General features: G+C 31.5%; 1 pseudogene; it reads right to left on the bottom strand.

Annotated features, from left to right (window-relative positions):
* The window catches only part of LOC143389170 (zinc finger protein 280D-like), a 75,161-nt pseudogene that overhangs the window by 26,684 nt on the left and 31,755 nt on the right, over positions 1 to 16,722 (bottom strand).

Here is a 16,722-nt window from a genome sequence, read left to right as displayed (position 1 = left end):
ATGCCACATAACAACGCTTCCATATAACAATTAAAGCAATAAGATAAAATAGTTTTTATAAGAAATTGTTTACTAGCAAAGAATAAGACATTTAAACAAAAAAAATTTATTAAATTACAGAATAGATATACAAATATGTTACTTTAAAACTTGTTTTTAAGATCTGCAAGCTTTACCAATTTTTAACACCTTCAAAGCCAAAATTATTGAGGTAATATAAATAATAATCCTGAAACAAGACAGAAGATATCATAACTGTCTGAGAACAGTCACACTATAAAGCTATCAACAGGTAGATAAGTGAAATCTGAAGAGAATTCTTAAGAAATCTCCTGGTGTTCTTAAAAACATAAACACTGAATAAGTTTTAAAGAAAAGAATAGAAAAATAGATATCATAAAGTAGATATCACTAAATTTAGAGAACATAAAATCAAGCTATTAAAATTAAACTAAATTTTTTAAAAATAAAAAAATCTGAGAATAGGTATTGTTGAAAAAATTTTAGAGTTGATACTGGATGATAATTTTAAATAACAGTAAAAATAACTATGATTTTGAATCATAATTATAGAGACCCATTGTTCCAAGGACATGAAAAATAGTCATGATTTCCCAACAACTAGATTTTTTTATATTTCTTGGATTGCATTCAGGATAGAGGAAGATTTATGGGTAGCAGCCAAAATGAGTAAACTTTTAATTTGTATGCTGAACCATTGATTTGATAGGTTTTTCTTATTTATAATTGGCCCATGAGCTTATTAAGATGGAAAGCCAAAGCTGCCAGTGGAAAGTATGCTCAGTTTGGTGGGCCCCGAGGCCATCTCTGGCCAAATCAACATCAGCCTTACAAGAGGCCAGTTATGCAGGAAGGGAGTTTCCCCAAGATATGATTTCTTGAGGCCAAAACCTAGAGCAGGTCCCACAGTCAAATTATTCACATTCCTTGGAAAGAGAGAATAGTCATCAGTTGTGTCCATCGAAGGGGGACACTGTCCAGGTGTACCCTGGATATTTTTTGAAATTTCTGGGCTGCTTCTGCACCTGAAAAAAAAAAAAGATAGCACAATGACAGACAACAAATGAGAAAAAGGACAATATTCTGGTCCAAAAACTTAAAACATGAAATTAAGAAGCAGACAAAACAGAAGACAAACAACCATATCACTTGGAATGTATTACTCTGAAGGCAAGTGCAGTAGAGAGAGACACAAATTATTTTAAGCAAAGTAAGAAAAGACCATAGCAATAAGTTATTTTTAGAGAAAACCAACTGGAGAAATAAAAATGTATGTTAAGATATGTCAACTTGATACAAAGATAAAGTAGAACAGGAATCTGAACCCATTTACAAGCTGAACAGAGCTGAATAATGAAAGCTAGTGTCATAAACTTGGCTGCTTGACTGGCTTTGTGTAAGAAAATATCTCAGAACTTTGAACTTAGGAAATTCCAACTTGTCTTGCACCAGGTCACGAGCTCCACAGAGCAGGGACCTATTTCAACAAGCAGGTTTAAAAAACATTTAAAAAAATATTTTTCATTGCTATTAATGATACACTTAAAAATGCAGTAAGTGCTAAAGTCCATCAAAGTAAAATGCACTGAAAATAAATTAAACATACTCAGAAAGATGTTCAGAAGTTGGGATACAGACAGAAACTGAAATTAGAAGAAAAGTTTTATATTTACAACAGCATATGAACTATGATGAGAGTAACGATTTAGTAAAGAGTTCATATTGTGGTTGACCAAAAATAATGGAATAAATATCAAAATCCACAAGAGCACAGTTATATATACGTACCTTTCTCTACTACAACTTGGCAAGTATGGGTTTCATGTTGACTTAAGTGTGCAGCCATATTATCTAAGCCAGAAACATCAGTTAGGAAATCACAATTAAGGCACACTAGAGTAATGACCCTATTTAAAAAAATAGCATAAAAGAAAAGTTTTTATCTGTTGTTAAATCTATATACAAGTTCAATGATTATTTTTCCACAAATTATCTTTTTGTGTAATAAATGTAACTTCTTATTTGTTATATAAATTTGATGTAACTGAAATGATTCTCTATAAAATGGTAGAGATATGTCCAAATTTTGCTACTACTTATTTACATAGCATATTTATGTTGTATAAATATTTATCTTTTTTACCAGTCAAAAGACCTACAACCAGTCTAGGTTCCATTAACAATTTGCAATAGTATAGGCAAGTCACATTCTATTTGTTCCTATGCCCATCTGCAAAGTGAGAATAGCATTCATTCACTCAATATATATTTACTGAGGTTGTCTATACAACTGTATCACTGTTATTATGAACAACAACAACAAAAAAGCCAGTCAGTACTTGAATGAAATTTATAATCTAGCATTTTATTTAATTGAGGACAAAATCAGAAGAAAATTATAAAGTATTTAGAAGTATAGTATGATACCTGCCACTACATGCCAAGGTTTAAGCATGATCTTCCAAGGGTGGTTATTATTTAACATGGAATTAACTGACGTAGTTAATAAAAATGTTGGAGTCCACAAATTTGGAATCCTCATCATCCCAGCACTGTGAATGCTATTGCCTACCTGATGGGGCCTATACTACTCATTCTCTTTAACAAAACTTGTGAGTGCTGTACAGAGAAAAGAGAAAGAAACTCAAGTCCAGAGAAAATAAAGACAGCATCATGCTGCCTTAGCAGGTCAAAGCAGGGAGAACTCCACTATGTTCTTGATTCTTAAATAACACATGATATGATTAAGGACTTTCAAAGGAAGTTAGGAAACAAGTCCCAAAATCATGAAAAACTTTTTCTGAGTCTAGAATAGTTCTTATACTCACTGAATTAAACTGAATAACATTTGCTATCTGAAATATTTAAACATAATTGGCATATTAAAGTTATGTGTCAATGGCCTTAAGATTCATATTTAAAATGTGTTTGATCTCGTGACTTTTAGTTGAAAAGTATCTTAAATATTATTAAGACTGTAAAAATATTGAGATGGTTCAGAGAACTTAGAAAGCCACTATATAATTGAACTTATTAGATTTATTAAAATGTTAAGCAATTGGGAGCTAGTTCGGTCAAGCATTTGAAGTGCCATTTAAAAGAAAATCAAGTATATTTAATGGATAAATGACACTAAATTGTTTAAAGTAATTTGAACTTAAATGTCACTGTTGAAAAAAATTCAGTCTGTTCAATTTAAATGAACTTTATCTTACATTAAATTAAAGTTCCTCTAGAAAGTGATTACTAAAAAGTACTCAAATTCTAAATGGAGTATTTCTAAAATTCTAAATGGAGTATGGAGACTTAAAAGCTTAAAGAAAGTTAAAATGTAAAATACTTAGCTTAAATAACTAACTACAATTTTTTCTATGAACAAACTGCCCTCATAGATACTAAAAAGAGTTTCACTGGTAAAGAACAGGCTACTGCCTATTCCACTGGATATAGATAATTTAAAAAGGGATGGCATGACTAACTCAATCTGTTTTTAAACAGGGATTTGTAATTGGAATTTTTAATCAAATTTCTTGATTTGGGAAAATATGTGAGTCTGGGAATATTATAGTTGGGTCATTAGTAGAGAAAAGATGGTCTGTACAGAGAAAGCAGAAAGAAACCCAAGTCCAAAGAAAATAAGACAGCATTGTGCTGCCTTAGCAGATCAAAGCAGAGAGAACTAAAGTAAGTTCTTGATGACTTTGTTTTCCTTATTTGCTCTGCCTGTTGCTCCTCTACTTAGGGGTCTATAAGAGTCTTTGAAATCTCTCTAATAAATCAAAGTTTCACCTAAATTTTGTTTAGGTGAAAAAAATTGATCATTTAACCGATCACTGTTATTATCAGTTTAATACAAAGTATATACATTCAACGTTCATATATTTGATGTTCATTACATAATATATATGTTTTACCAGTATATGAATACAAACAAACAGGATACTTCAGACTGATTTCTCCTCCTTAAGTTCTATTCTAATAGCATGCTATATATGTGCACTGAAAGAATTCACTGGCACATCAAATTTAAAATCATCTGCTTTCTCCCCCAATCATCTCCTCCTGACTTTCTTATGGTCCCATTTTACTTGACACTAAAGCTCAAACCATAGTTACCTATGACTTTCTCCTTTCTTAAAACATTTAATATGTCAAGCATTTTATAATATTAACAACTTATTGAGTACTTATCTGTGCCAGGCTGCTTTTAAACATATCATCTCATCTAAATCTTACAACAACCTGAAGAGTTAAGTGTTATAATTATTACCCTTTTATACAGTACAGAGTTAGCTTAGTAGCCTACCAAGGACATAGAGCTGGTAAAGGTCAAAATCAGGTGTAAAATTATGCACTTTGATTCCAGAGCCCATATTACATCATAAACACAAAGTAATACCACCTCACTACCTTAATTCAGATCCCTAATCTAAATGATTTATGCACCTACAACTCACCTTGTATGTCCCTGAATTCAACTTTTCTTCAGTATCACTTGAATCTACAGAAAACACTAATGGTTCTCCAGTGCCCTCTGAATTAATTACAAATTTCCTAAGTTTAATTTTCAATGCATTCCAATATGATTGTAAGCTCAAAATTGTTGCTACAGACTTTAATCCATTACTATCACACAAACATCATGTTCCATCCATTTACTACTAGCCATACTTTCCGTATGCCTTCTCTTTTTCATTTCTGCACTTTTGTGCTATTTTCTCCAACTAGAAGATCCCTTTGCTTCTTCTGCCAGTAAAAAAAAAAAAAAAAAAAAAAAACTCATCCTTAAAAACAAAGAAAAACCTAATTTCTATCCAGATTATTTCAAGTAATCTCTCACTTCTCTGAAATAACTTATTGCACTTATTAAAATCCATAGTTACTTCTATTCATACTTTATTTCCCACCTAATGAACAACATTCCCTGAAGGCTAGTTCCAAGATTGCTTTATCCCTATCATCTACACAGAACCTGCTACAATACATACATGATAAATGCATAATACACATAATATACACAATAAAAAAATATTCCATTTCAGTAAGTAATTACAAAGATTGGGGGATATGGAATTTTATAAATATGCTAAGTTCCACTCAGAAATTGACCAATTTCAATGTGAGACATAATGGGAGTTGAGAGAAAAACACTCCAGACCTTTAAAAAATCAGATAATTCATTTAAAAAACTAACACACAACTGAGCTAGACAACAATGAGGTAAAAATCAAATAAAAATCTGATTTTTAAAATGCAATAAATCCTATTCATTCTTATAAAAGTCTTTATTAAGGCAGTACCTCAAGTAACAATCAATTTCTCTGAATACAATAAACACTCTAATGAGACTAAAAGTTTTAATATTGAACCATTATTTTTTTATCTTCCTGTGAGCTACTGGCTCAGCATCATAAATGGGACTTTTTGTCCAAATACATAATTTTTTCCATATACATTAATTTATTCAACAAATATTTACTGAATGCCTACTATATGCTAGGCTTAAAAAAACAAAAACAAATGAACAACAACAACAACAAAAACCCCACAAGCCACATAGAATGTAGTAAGAGTACACAGACCACAGACAAACAAAAAGTAAAATATACAGTATTGCAAATGCACTATGAAAAAAAATTAAAAGAAGGTAAAAGTGGTAGAGTGAAGCATGGGGGAGTGGATACAATTTCAAATGCAGTAATTAAGGAAAGGATCACTGTCAGAGTGGAGATAAAGGAATAACCATATAATATCTGGGAAAGAGTAAACTACGCATTGGAGATAATAAACACAAAGATCCTAAGACATAATGCCATTCCCTCTTCCTCCTTTTCCATGAACCCAAACCATCAAACAAGTCTTTGGCTAAACTTATCAATAAATTAGTTTGGTGGAACAAAGATATTGTTATTTCAAGGATAATAGCAACATAAGCAGAAAATAAACAAAGAAAAAGAAACTAAGGAAATCAGAATTTTAAAAAATGGTGCTCAATGGATTTTGAATTCAGTGTGTGGTATAACCAATGCTAATTATCAACATTCATCCACAGTTTCTTTACAGAAGCTAAGATGTATACTTCTATTTGAAAAAGAAATAAACAAAAAAGAATTATGAAGACTACTGATTTCAAGAATTTCAGTGGTTTCACATATGTGCTTCAAAAATTAACAGTGTCACTTTAATAGGTATCTTAAGTAACTTTTTGATATTCAAATATTGTTGGTGGGCCTGATTTTTTCTTTCATTTTACAATGCAAATGCATGAGAATTTCATCTTGACACCATTTGTCACCAATGAAATAAATTTACCAAGAGATCAATGGCATATCTCAGGTCTTATAAGGAACAATATAATATCCATTAGGAACCACTCCGATTTCCACACTGGCACTCCCAGACAGTTTAATTTAAAAGTGCAAACCACAATGATACAGCACTTCCTAGCAACTAGGATGACTATAACAAAAAAGATATAATACCGAATGTTACAAAAGGTTGTAAAGAAACTAGAACCCTCATACACTGCTGGTGGGAATGTAAATAATGAGGCTACATTGAAAAGCAATTTAGCAGTTCCTCAAAAGGATCAATGTACTATAAAATCCAGCAAATTCAATGTTAAGTATATACTAAAGAAAAATAAAAAGACATGTCCTAATGAAAACTAATATGTAAATGTTCACAATAGCATTATAACAACCTAAAGTGAAAATGAACTGAATGAATGGCCAAACTGTGGCATATTCATAATATGGAATATCATTCAGCACTTTGAAAAATAAAGCATTCATACATGCATGCTACAATATACATAAACCTTTATAGGCTGTTGGAAAAGACTACATACACAGTCTATTATTCCATTTGTAGAAAATATCTAGAATGAACTAATCTACATAGGCACAAAGTAGATTTATGATTGCTTAGTAATGGGGAGAGTTGAAAAGAAATGGGGATAACCACTAATGAATGGGGAAAGGGTTTCTGTTTGGAATGACCAATATGTACTAAAATTAACTGTGGTCATTGCTGTACAGCAGCAGTACAGTATAATACTATAACCTATTATAGGTTTGGATGCTATACTATACTGTATAGTATAATATAGCACAATACCATAACCTATTAATTTTATTGTTAAATGCATATTGTACAGCATGTGAATTATATTTCAATTTGTTATGCAAGAAAGAATGTAAATTATAACCATTGTTTAGTAGAAAGAATTAAAAAAAATCAACTAGTTACCTGAGATCTTCAGAATGCTCCTTAAATATACAAAACCTTTTACTTGGACTACTACTGTGAATGCTGGAGAGACAGAAGACATTTTAATAATTTTAGTATAGAATTCTATTATTTTATAATAATAATTATATTAATTCATAAACATATTTCAAGTCTGTACTTAAGTTTCTAGTTTTTAAAAGACTACAGAATAAATACGAACCATTAACTCTGTTTAATTTAACATTTGATCTGATATTCCATTTTGCTTTTAATTCCTAATGACACATACTTTTTTCCCTAAGCATATACTTAGATGATCAATACCTCACCATTATGTAAAAAGGAAATGCTCAAAGAGTTAAAAAACAAACTAAATTTTTCATTTATTATACATTTAAAACAATTCTAAATTTTTATTAACAAACTAATTTTGCTACAATCTGAATTATCATTAGAAATCAACTTTTTGAAAATAACTTTTTAATAATCTTAGCATGCTGGTATAGAGGGAGGGGAACAGAATTCAATTGATCTAGAAAGTACACACTATTTCAGCTAAATATTACTGTTTACCATTTGTAAATTCAAACATCTAGACAGTTCTTTGTAATTGTTAGTAGAGGTTTAAGAAAAAAAGCAGAACTCATAACTTAATGCTTCCTCTAATCACAGAACAAAAAACCACTAACCAAACATTGTAGCCAATAAGGAAAGCTTTCTGTACTAGAAAACCAGAAGTAGTTTAGCACACTATATCTGAAAGTCACAGACAACTGTATCACCATCAGCTGAGAGTTTATTTAGAAATGCAAAATCTTAGGCTCTTCACAAACCTACTGAATTAATCTCTGGCAGTGGGATCCAGGAAACTGCCTTAACAAGTTTTTCAGTGGTTCTTACATAAATTAAAGTTTGAAAAGCAGTAGCCAACAAACTAGGTAAATGGCTACTCACATCAGTGAAGCCTGTATGTAAAGGAACAGAAATGTTCTGGCTAAATATAATCTCTAGAAAACAGCCTCAGAAGATTTCAAATATCATTTCTTCAAGCTAGGGTAACTATTATTTGGAGATTTATGAATTTAAGATATTATCACAAAAATACAGTTTTTAGAGAGATCAGGGGGTTGGGAAGCCCTGAAATTGTGTGCAAAAAAATATATAAATAATTGTTTCCTTAGAGGAATGAGTCCAAGACTGGGAGGCAGGTTTACTGGGGATTGAACCCAGGTGTGCTCTACCAGTGAAATATACCTCCAGCCCTTTTTATTTTTAGACTAGGTCTCTCATAAATTGATGAGCTGGCCTCCAACTTGGAATCCTCTAGCCTCAACCTCCTAAGTCACTGGGATTACAAGTATGTACCACCAGGTTCAGTTCAAAATAAGTTATTTTTTTAATGACATTTTAAAGTTTTTTCTCTTCAAGCAAGTATAGTGTTTTTATTTATTCTTTGATAAGGAGAGAGAAAAATTATATTTTAGGGTCTTTTTGATGGCTTCCACATCTATCTATAACTTGAACCAAATATCTACAAGTGTTCCTAATTAAATTTTTAGTTGACTGAATCCAGTTATGATTTAGAGTTTCCTATCTTTGGAAAAAAAAGCATTTATACTGCCTCTTTGACTCATCTGTATTTACTACATAACTTCTACAACTGCAATTTTGTGTAATGTAAGAATGGAAAAGTGAATCACAACTCACAAATAAAAAGGAGGAAAAAACTACCTTTCTTCCCGATTTCCACAAAGTTGATAGAAATGCAGAAACACACCTAAGAAAACAGAAAAGGCTAAGACTTTTATTCAATACAGTAAAAATACAGTGTTAAGACGTAGGTCTAAAAAACCTGCTACCCAACTGCATGACTATAATTACCAAAAGCTCATTGAATTGTTCTTCACAAATAGGTAAATTTTATTAGGTATAAATTATACCTCAAGGAAATTGAGGACAAAATCCCTCTTTGACCATATTTTTCTTAATAATCTTGATTCCATGTAAGAAACAACTTAACTTTCTGAGAAACACAAAAGGAATGACTTCCTTAACATCCAACAATATTGATGGTATACCTACTATTTCAGACACTAAACTGTAGAATGATGATATAATAACTAGAGTGGTAAGTCGCCTGCCCTAGAATTCATGGTTGAGTGAAAGAGAAGAAGATGGTTTGACACAGAATAAATGCTAATAAATAAATGTGGAATGAATATATATTCGTAAATTAATGCAAGAAAAAATCAACAGTGACACAGAACTCTGTGTACAGGAACAAATCATTACAACAGCTTTCTTTTTACTTGGAAATGTTTAACATCTTTCTTCAAAGCCTAAGAGAAATGTCATTTATAGAAAATCTTCTCTACTTCTTATTTAAAGAATTTATTCTTACCTTCTCTGTGCTCTCATAGTCATCTGCTTATCACATTAACCTAGGTAAACATATTTCTCCTACTAATTAGCAAAAATTAACAGCAAGGACTTGACCCCCCAATACTACCTGCCTATCACACTTTCTAGAAAACTGTATGGTTTCATATGACTCCCAAAGCTCATGTGTGAGTAATGCAAGAAAGTTTAGAGATGACTCAATTAGGTTATGAGAGCCTTGACATAATCAGTGCATTGATCCCAGATAGGGATTAACTGGGTGGTAACTGTAGGCAGGTAGGGTGTGACTGGAGGCTCGTCTTTGGATATATATTTTGTGATCATGAGAGTGCTCTGCCTCTCCTTCCTGATGCCATGTTCCCAGTTGCTTTCCTTCACCATTTGCTTCCACCATGATATTCTGCCTCATCTCAGGCCCAGGCCCATGGAGTCAACCATCTACAGATGGAGACCTCTAAAACTATGAGCTCCAAAATAAACTTTTCCTTCTCTAATTGTTCTTGTCAGGTCTTTTGACTAAAACACAAACTGTACCTTCCTAGTATGTAATAATCAGTATTTGTGAAAATGAATCTGGGTGATATAAATACTATTAAAAGAGATATTAGTAATGTCCATTAACTTAATTCTCTTACATGTAGAAGAAAAAGTTGTCTCATATATCTTTTTGCGGAATAACAGTAATATTATATAGTAGTTAATTTTCACTTTCTCAGGTGATTTCGATTACCACTTACAAGCTATTAGCAAAGTACAATAATTTAAATAACTGACGCCAATAATACTATTTTTAAAAAATAATTTATAATTCTGAAGTTAATGATCTGTTTCCTTCAAAGAGTCTGACTTTAAAGATGTTTCAACAGCTTCAAGATTTTTTAATCTCTTCTTTGAGATTACGTTTGGGGCCTCTTCTAATTATAAATAATGATTATCATTTATAGTTTATAAAGTAGTAAGTGATATGATAAATACAAAGACCACTTCTCAAGGAGATTCTACATACACAAACAAAATGAAAGGCAGATCAGATAAATGGTACACAATTCAAAAGAATTGACCAGACATTTGAAAGATGAACTGGGAGGGAAGGACAGGGTGTCATGAGGACTAATAAAGAATAAGAAAAAACTACTATATAAAATAAGTATGGGAAGAAAAATACTTTAGAAAAGATTAGCCAACTTATGAGGATCAGTGTCTCTCTCTTTATAGAAGACTGGGCAGGTATGAGACCAAAAAGAAAAAGACTACTTGAAAGGCTACAGAGTTGGTATGGTATACAGTAAGAACTGAATGTACACATCTTTTGGAGAAATGAAGTTTCCCTTCATAAAAACTTCAAACCTAGATCAAGTATCTGCAGTAAGTAGTCATAAGGGTGTGCTACTCAGTGAGAAGGCAAAGGGAAACGACAGTATCAATGAAGGAAAAACAAAACAAAAAAAGAAGAAAGGAGCTAACAATGAATAAGGAGTATATGTGATGACAATGAAATGCAGGTTTGGGTGGTTTGGAAAAGGGTAAGAAGAATGTCTTGAGCGAACTGCAAATGGTTGGAGATATAATGGATTTGGAAGTTCTCAGAACAGGAAGGAAACCTATGATAAATGGGAGAAGGAAGGCCAGATGAACCTTAGTTTAAGAAACACAAAATACTTTCCAATTTGATCCTTTAGAAATTAAGGGCAAAATGAAAGACATCCCTAGGTAGCTTTGTGTTTTGAACAGAATAAGAGATTAGCATTCTACCCAGAAGTATACTAGGGAAAAAAATGATGGGGCCTGGTTTAGAGCAATAGGAGTATCAGATACTGCAGTGGTTGGGAGGTAGTCTCAGGAAGCCATGATGCACAGTGAATAAAAAAAAACTTCTTGAGTTTCAGAAACTTGGAACAGTAAATTATTTCTAGCTGGAGCTAAACATTCACACAAAATGGTGCCCTGAAAGAGATGAAACTTAAAAAGTTGGGATGGTAGTAATGTGAATCTGAGACAGATAATAATATTTGGCTTTTGTTGTTGTTGTTGTTGTTCTATGGAGATGCCAGTGGGTCTAGGGTAAAAGCATCTACAAAATAATTAGAAAGAATGAAAAAAGAGGAAAAGTGTGGTGATAAGTAAATGACACAATAATCTTTAAAGGGGCAGTTTCAGTTGAAAGGTAGGGATGATACTCAAAAGGGTAAAGAAATGAGTCACAATTAAGCTGGCAACAAACATTTTGAAAAATGTTGATGGAAATAGGCAGACAAGAAATAAAGAAAATACGCAGGAAGGACACAGCTCCCTCATCCTAAAATTAAAGAAACAAAACCTTGAAAGTGTTTATAAGCAGAAGACCAATAGTAAGATAGGGATGAAGATACAAGTTAACTAAATTAGGTTATGATGAATTGAAGGAGATAAAAGATAGAACTGGCTATGGAGAAATGGAACAAGCTTAATTTCTGAGATTAATATCTGGATGAAGAAAAATATTTGGAGTTGAAAAGAGCTAGATTTTAGGAAAAATGAAAAAGATGAACTTCAATTGAGCAATTAATAAGTTGGGTTAACAACTGAAAGATGAAAATAAAATCTTTAGGGTACTGAAAAAGGATTAAACAAACACTGTAGGTAAAAATAAGGAGGTCTTTAAAAAGAAAAATAGATAGGTCTTAATCAAAGTTAAAGATTATAAAGTCAGAATGAATAAATTATCTCTTGTATTCTAGAATTGAGCATACATAAAGATGGAAAGGGGAAGAGGCTAAAATCTTAAACTGGCTTTTATGCTAGGTAAGCATGAATAAAAATGTAGAAGACAAAGAAAAGAACAGGATTTGAAACAGAGGACCACGATGACTATAAAGTTAGATGAATGCTGCTAGACTGGCAAAAAGAGTCAAAACTCTGAACATCATGGAGTAATAAGAATTCAGAAGGAATGAAGAGTATATTGGATGAGACTAAAAATGAAGAGGACCCAAAACTTAAAAGCTGATGTGAAGTGCTGGCACTAAAGAAGCCAAAACACCAGGAGGTAGGCCAATCATCAAGGCAGAAAAACTGAGAGAGAAGGGCTAAAGTTGCCATGAAAGGTAGGGGAATTCTGGAAAAGCAGTATCTGATAATGATAAGAAAGTAAAACAGGGGTTATGTCATGATCTCCAAGAAACTCAGTTATACATTAATTCTAAAATTTATTTAAATGGAACAAACTCACTATGAATAAGCAGTATATCACATTTATAATTGAATAACTATTTTTAAAGATAAAAATCCACCCTGATAGAATAAAATATTCTCCTATTAAAGAAATACAAATGAAGATAATGTGGGTTCTGAAGGGGTTTCTTAGCATAGTGTAATGATAGGTACTCAAACAACATAAATTAAATGAATTAATGAAAAAGAATTCCAACAGTGGCATCATAACCAGAATAGTCTCTCATTTTCACTGAACAAATGTATGTATAGATGGCCTGACAGATGAAGGACAATAGAAAGAAAACCAGATTCGATGAAGTTCCTAACATCACTGAAAATCCTCCAATAATGTTTGCTATTAATTAAAAAGCTACAGTAACTAGTTGAATAAAAGGTTAATAGTTTCAACTATCAATAAATTTAGGTACAGCTATTCCTCTATGAGCAGAAGCAGTAATCACTGGATTTCATCACAAAACCACAGCTTCTCTCAAAGTGACTAATTTGAAGAGGATATTCCTAATGAGGACATTTATTTGTATGCTAAATAAGCTTAAAACACTTAAAGTTTTATTTGAAAATCACCATTTTTTAAATACCTATAGGGAAAAATAAAAAACAGAATAATTATTTCCCCAACAAACCTATCCTAATTTTATTAGTTTAATTAACCGTTCTTACAATTTAAGATGAGTAATTACTTGAGTTACTATGTTGGAAAATAACATCAGATAGTATCTTAGAAGTTCCTTACTGTTAGGTCCTTTTGGCTCTTTGAGGAGAAAAACTAGTTTCTAATAGGGATAACTTTGCTTCAAAACAAAAACTTCCTGTACTATAAATTTAGTTGTCAATTTACAGGTTTAACTCTTCTTACCTCATCATATGATTTACATAGGCTTTACTACAGCTAGTATTGTATCTGCAAAAGCTACAGTGGACATATGTAGGAAAATGGTTTGCAAAATCTTTTATTTCAGAACAGCACTCAATGCACTTGTGAATGTCCCGATGACACCTTATGGAGACACAAAGAAAATGGTATGAATATATTTTAAAACAAAGGTAATAAGTAAGAGCCATATTACTATTCTAATTAACTAAAGTATAATGTTTTTATACTTAAATTTAAATTGGTATTGTATTTTAGGAATAAAACATCACCTTAAGTTCCTCAATACAGTATTAACTTTGATTTTTTTATTGCTATTAGCCAATGTGCTTTGTTTCTTTTGCATATTAGAGATTTTTGATTTGTATTTAGATTTACTTCCATTAGGCTTATTTCCATTAGGTTTATTTGCATTGTATTTGGTTGTATTAGGTTTACTGGTATTCGATTTTGTGGGATTTTTAGCAGTTATATTTTTAGTCCTTGGAGGTGAGAGCTGAAGGGTAGAAGTGCTTGCATTAATGGAAGGTGTAGGTGAAGATCCTGACTGAAGAGGTCCAACTGAAGCTCGAATAGTAACCTACAAGAATGCAGAATATATTTACTTCAAAAAAAATCACTATATTACTATTAAAATATCACTGTACAAAAACCATTTAAACATCAAGTATTTTGAAAGAGTACACATAAACTACAATTGTATTTAGTCTTATTTACTCCAAATGTTCAAAACAATTAAATGAAGTTAAATTTGATATTTATTCACTTAATGTAAAATCAGTTATGTGTAAACACAGTTATTAATGAGTAATTAGGAGTTAATAAAAATTTTATGACTATCAAAAGAGCACATTCCATAGCTATTTTTATGATGTGACATAATTTTTAAAAAATTCATATATAGGTCTAAGTTTCACAAAGCTTGAAAAATAACTCTAGAAAGGCCTACTGATATCACCCTTTCATAACTACAAAACAAATAGATCTATACTAAATGTGACCTCTCCTTTATGGGCTCATTATCCTGGATTTATACTTATAAAATGTTATAAGAAAGCGTTAAGTCAACTTTTTGCACTGTGTGAAGAATTTAATATTGAGACTTCTCTTAAAGGGAACTAACACAAATTTTACCATTTAGTGTTCAAAATAAAAAATATTCAATTATATCTGTTAGTTGACAATGGAAAGGTCAATTGCCTACCAACATTCTCATTGATCACTTGACTATACTCTCCTCATGCATGTGAGGAACAGACTATGATGAAGTCCTATGAAACATGTGCTTAGGTATTATAAAAAAGCACTAGGTCAGGAATCAAAAGAACTGAGGTTGAATCTCACATTATGCCTTCCAAGCCATGTAATCTTGAGTAAATAAGATATCCTCTTTAAACTTCTTCATATCTAAAATACAGGGCACTATTTGCCTCTTCTACTCACTGAATGATTGTATGGATTAAATAATACAATGTATGAAAAGGACACTGAAAGCCTCATTCTAAGATGTCATAACAACATTTAGTATCATTATCATTAATATTATTATTATTATTAAGGGGAAAAATGAGAGAGGACTGCACTGCTTACATTAGTGTTCTGCATGTCTAGTTCCAGCATGAAACGAATGGTTTGCAGGGAAGAATGCTGGATAGCTTCTCTTGCTCTAAGTCTTCAGAGCATGGCTTTATATTATTTTATTTAATTCAAGTACCAGACATACCAAAATTCAAAGGTAAGTACCCAAAGCCAAATATAAATGTTTTGGGGGTTATTTCACTTTGGATTATCCATGCCTCTGTTTCCCTCCACTGGAGCAAATATTCAACAGATGACTGTATGTAAAGAAGTTAGAGAAAACAGATGTATATAAGGCAAAAAGGGAAAAGCAAATTACAGTCATCAGTATGCAGTCAGACATGTGTTTGCTCACTTAAAATACAATGCTGTCCAGCAGCAGTACTTGCTTCTCTGAGAGTAGACTAAATGATAACAATTTCAACAAACATCTGAGAACCTTTGGCATTCAAGGCACTATGCCACACACTGGGGATACAAAGATAAATAAAATAAGATTCCTGGTATCAAGTCTCTTAGAGTTTAGCTGCTAAAACTGACATAGTTCAAAAATAGCCTATATAATATTGAAACAACCCCCTGATCCAAGGAACAGTTAAACTAGGTACACTTTTAATGAAGGAATGCCATTTCAACATAGTACCCACCACTGAACTCAATGGTTAAAGCTTTCCTTTCTAAGCATAAAAACAATGAAATCTAAAATTAGTCAATAAAAATATAAAGTCTTTTTTAAAAAGTCATATTTAATAGATAAAACCAGGTTAGAGCTAATTTTTATTATACAAAATGTTAAAATATAACATATTTGAACTCACTTTTGTTCCAGGAGGCAATCCTTCTAGTTGTTTAGGTTTTATAAATGTTCGATGATGCTGTGTCTTATAATCCATTTTCTCCTTGCATGTCAAAAATTGCAGTCTACATTTTGTACAACGATGTATTCCTTTTTTTCTATTGAGAAACAGAAGAAAGGAAAAATAACTTTTATAACCACAACATTCTGTGTCCTGGAACTACTCTAACTTAATTTTAATGAAAGTTTATAATTTCTTAACATAGATAGTATTTTTTAAAACTTATATTACTATCAAATGTATTTGTTACTATATAGAGTCAAACATAAAAGTTCTATTAACAGGTTCAAATAGAAGTTATACCAAATGTATGAAAGCTTTTAATTATAAACTTAAATTATTTAAAAACATGATACTATGAAAATGAGCTAACCATGTTTTAATTTTAGAAAATGTCAAAATCATTTTAAAATTTTGCTATTTTCAATTATTTGACAAGTTGGTAAAGTAAATTACACCCTCTAAACTCAAGTAAATCTAACTAGATATTTCAAAGGTTAAGTTACAAAAATGGTTATATAAAGCAATGTTGTCCAATAAAACTTCCTG

The sequence above is a fragment of the Callospermophilus lateralis genome, unplaced genomic scaffold, assembly GCF_048772815.1.
Source record: "Callospermophilus lateralis isolate mCalLat2 unplaced genomic scaffold, mCalLat2.hap1 Scaffold_250, whole genome shotgun sequence".
Lineage (NCBI taxonomy): Eukaryota > Metazoa > Chordata > Mammalia > Rodentia > Sciuridae > Callospermophilus > Callospermophilus lateralis.
Note: the sequence above shows the minus strand (reverse complement) of the source record. Positions and strands in the feature narration are given on the sequence as shown.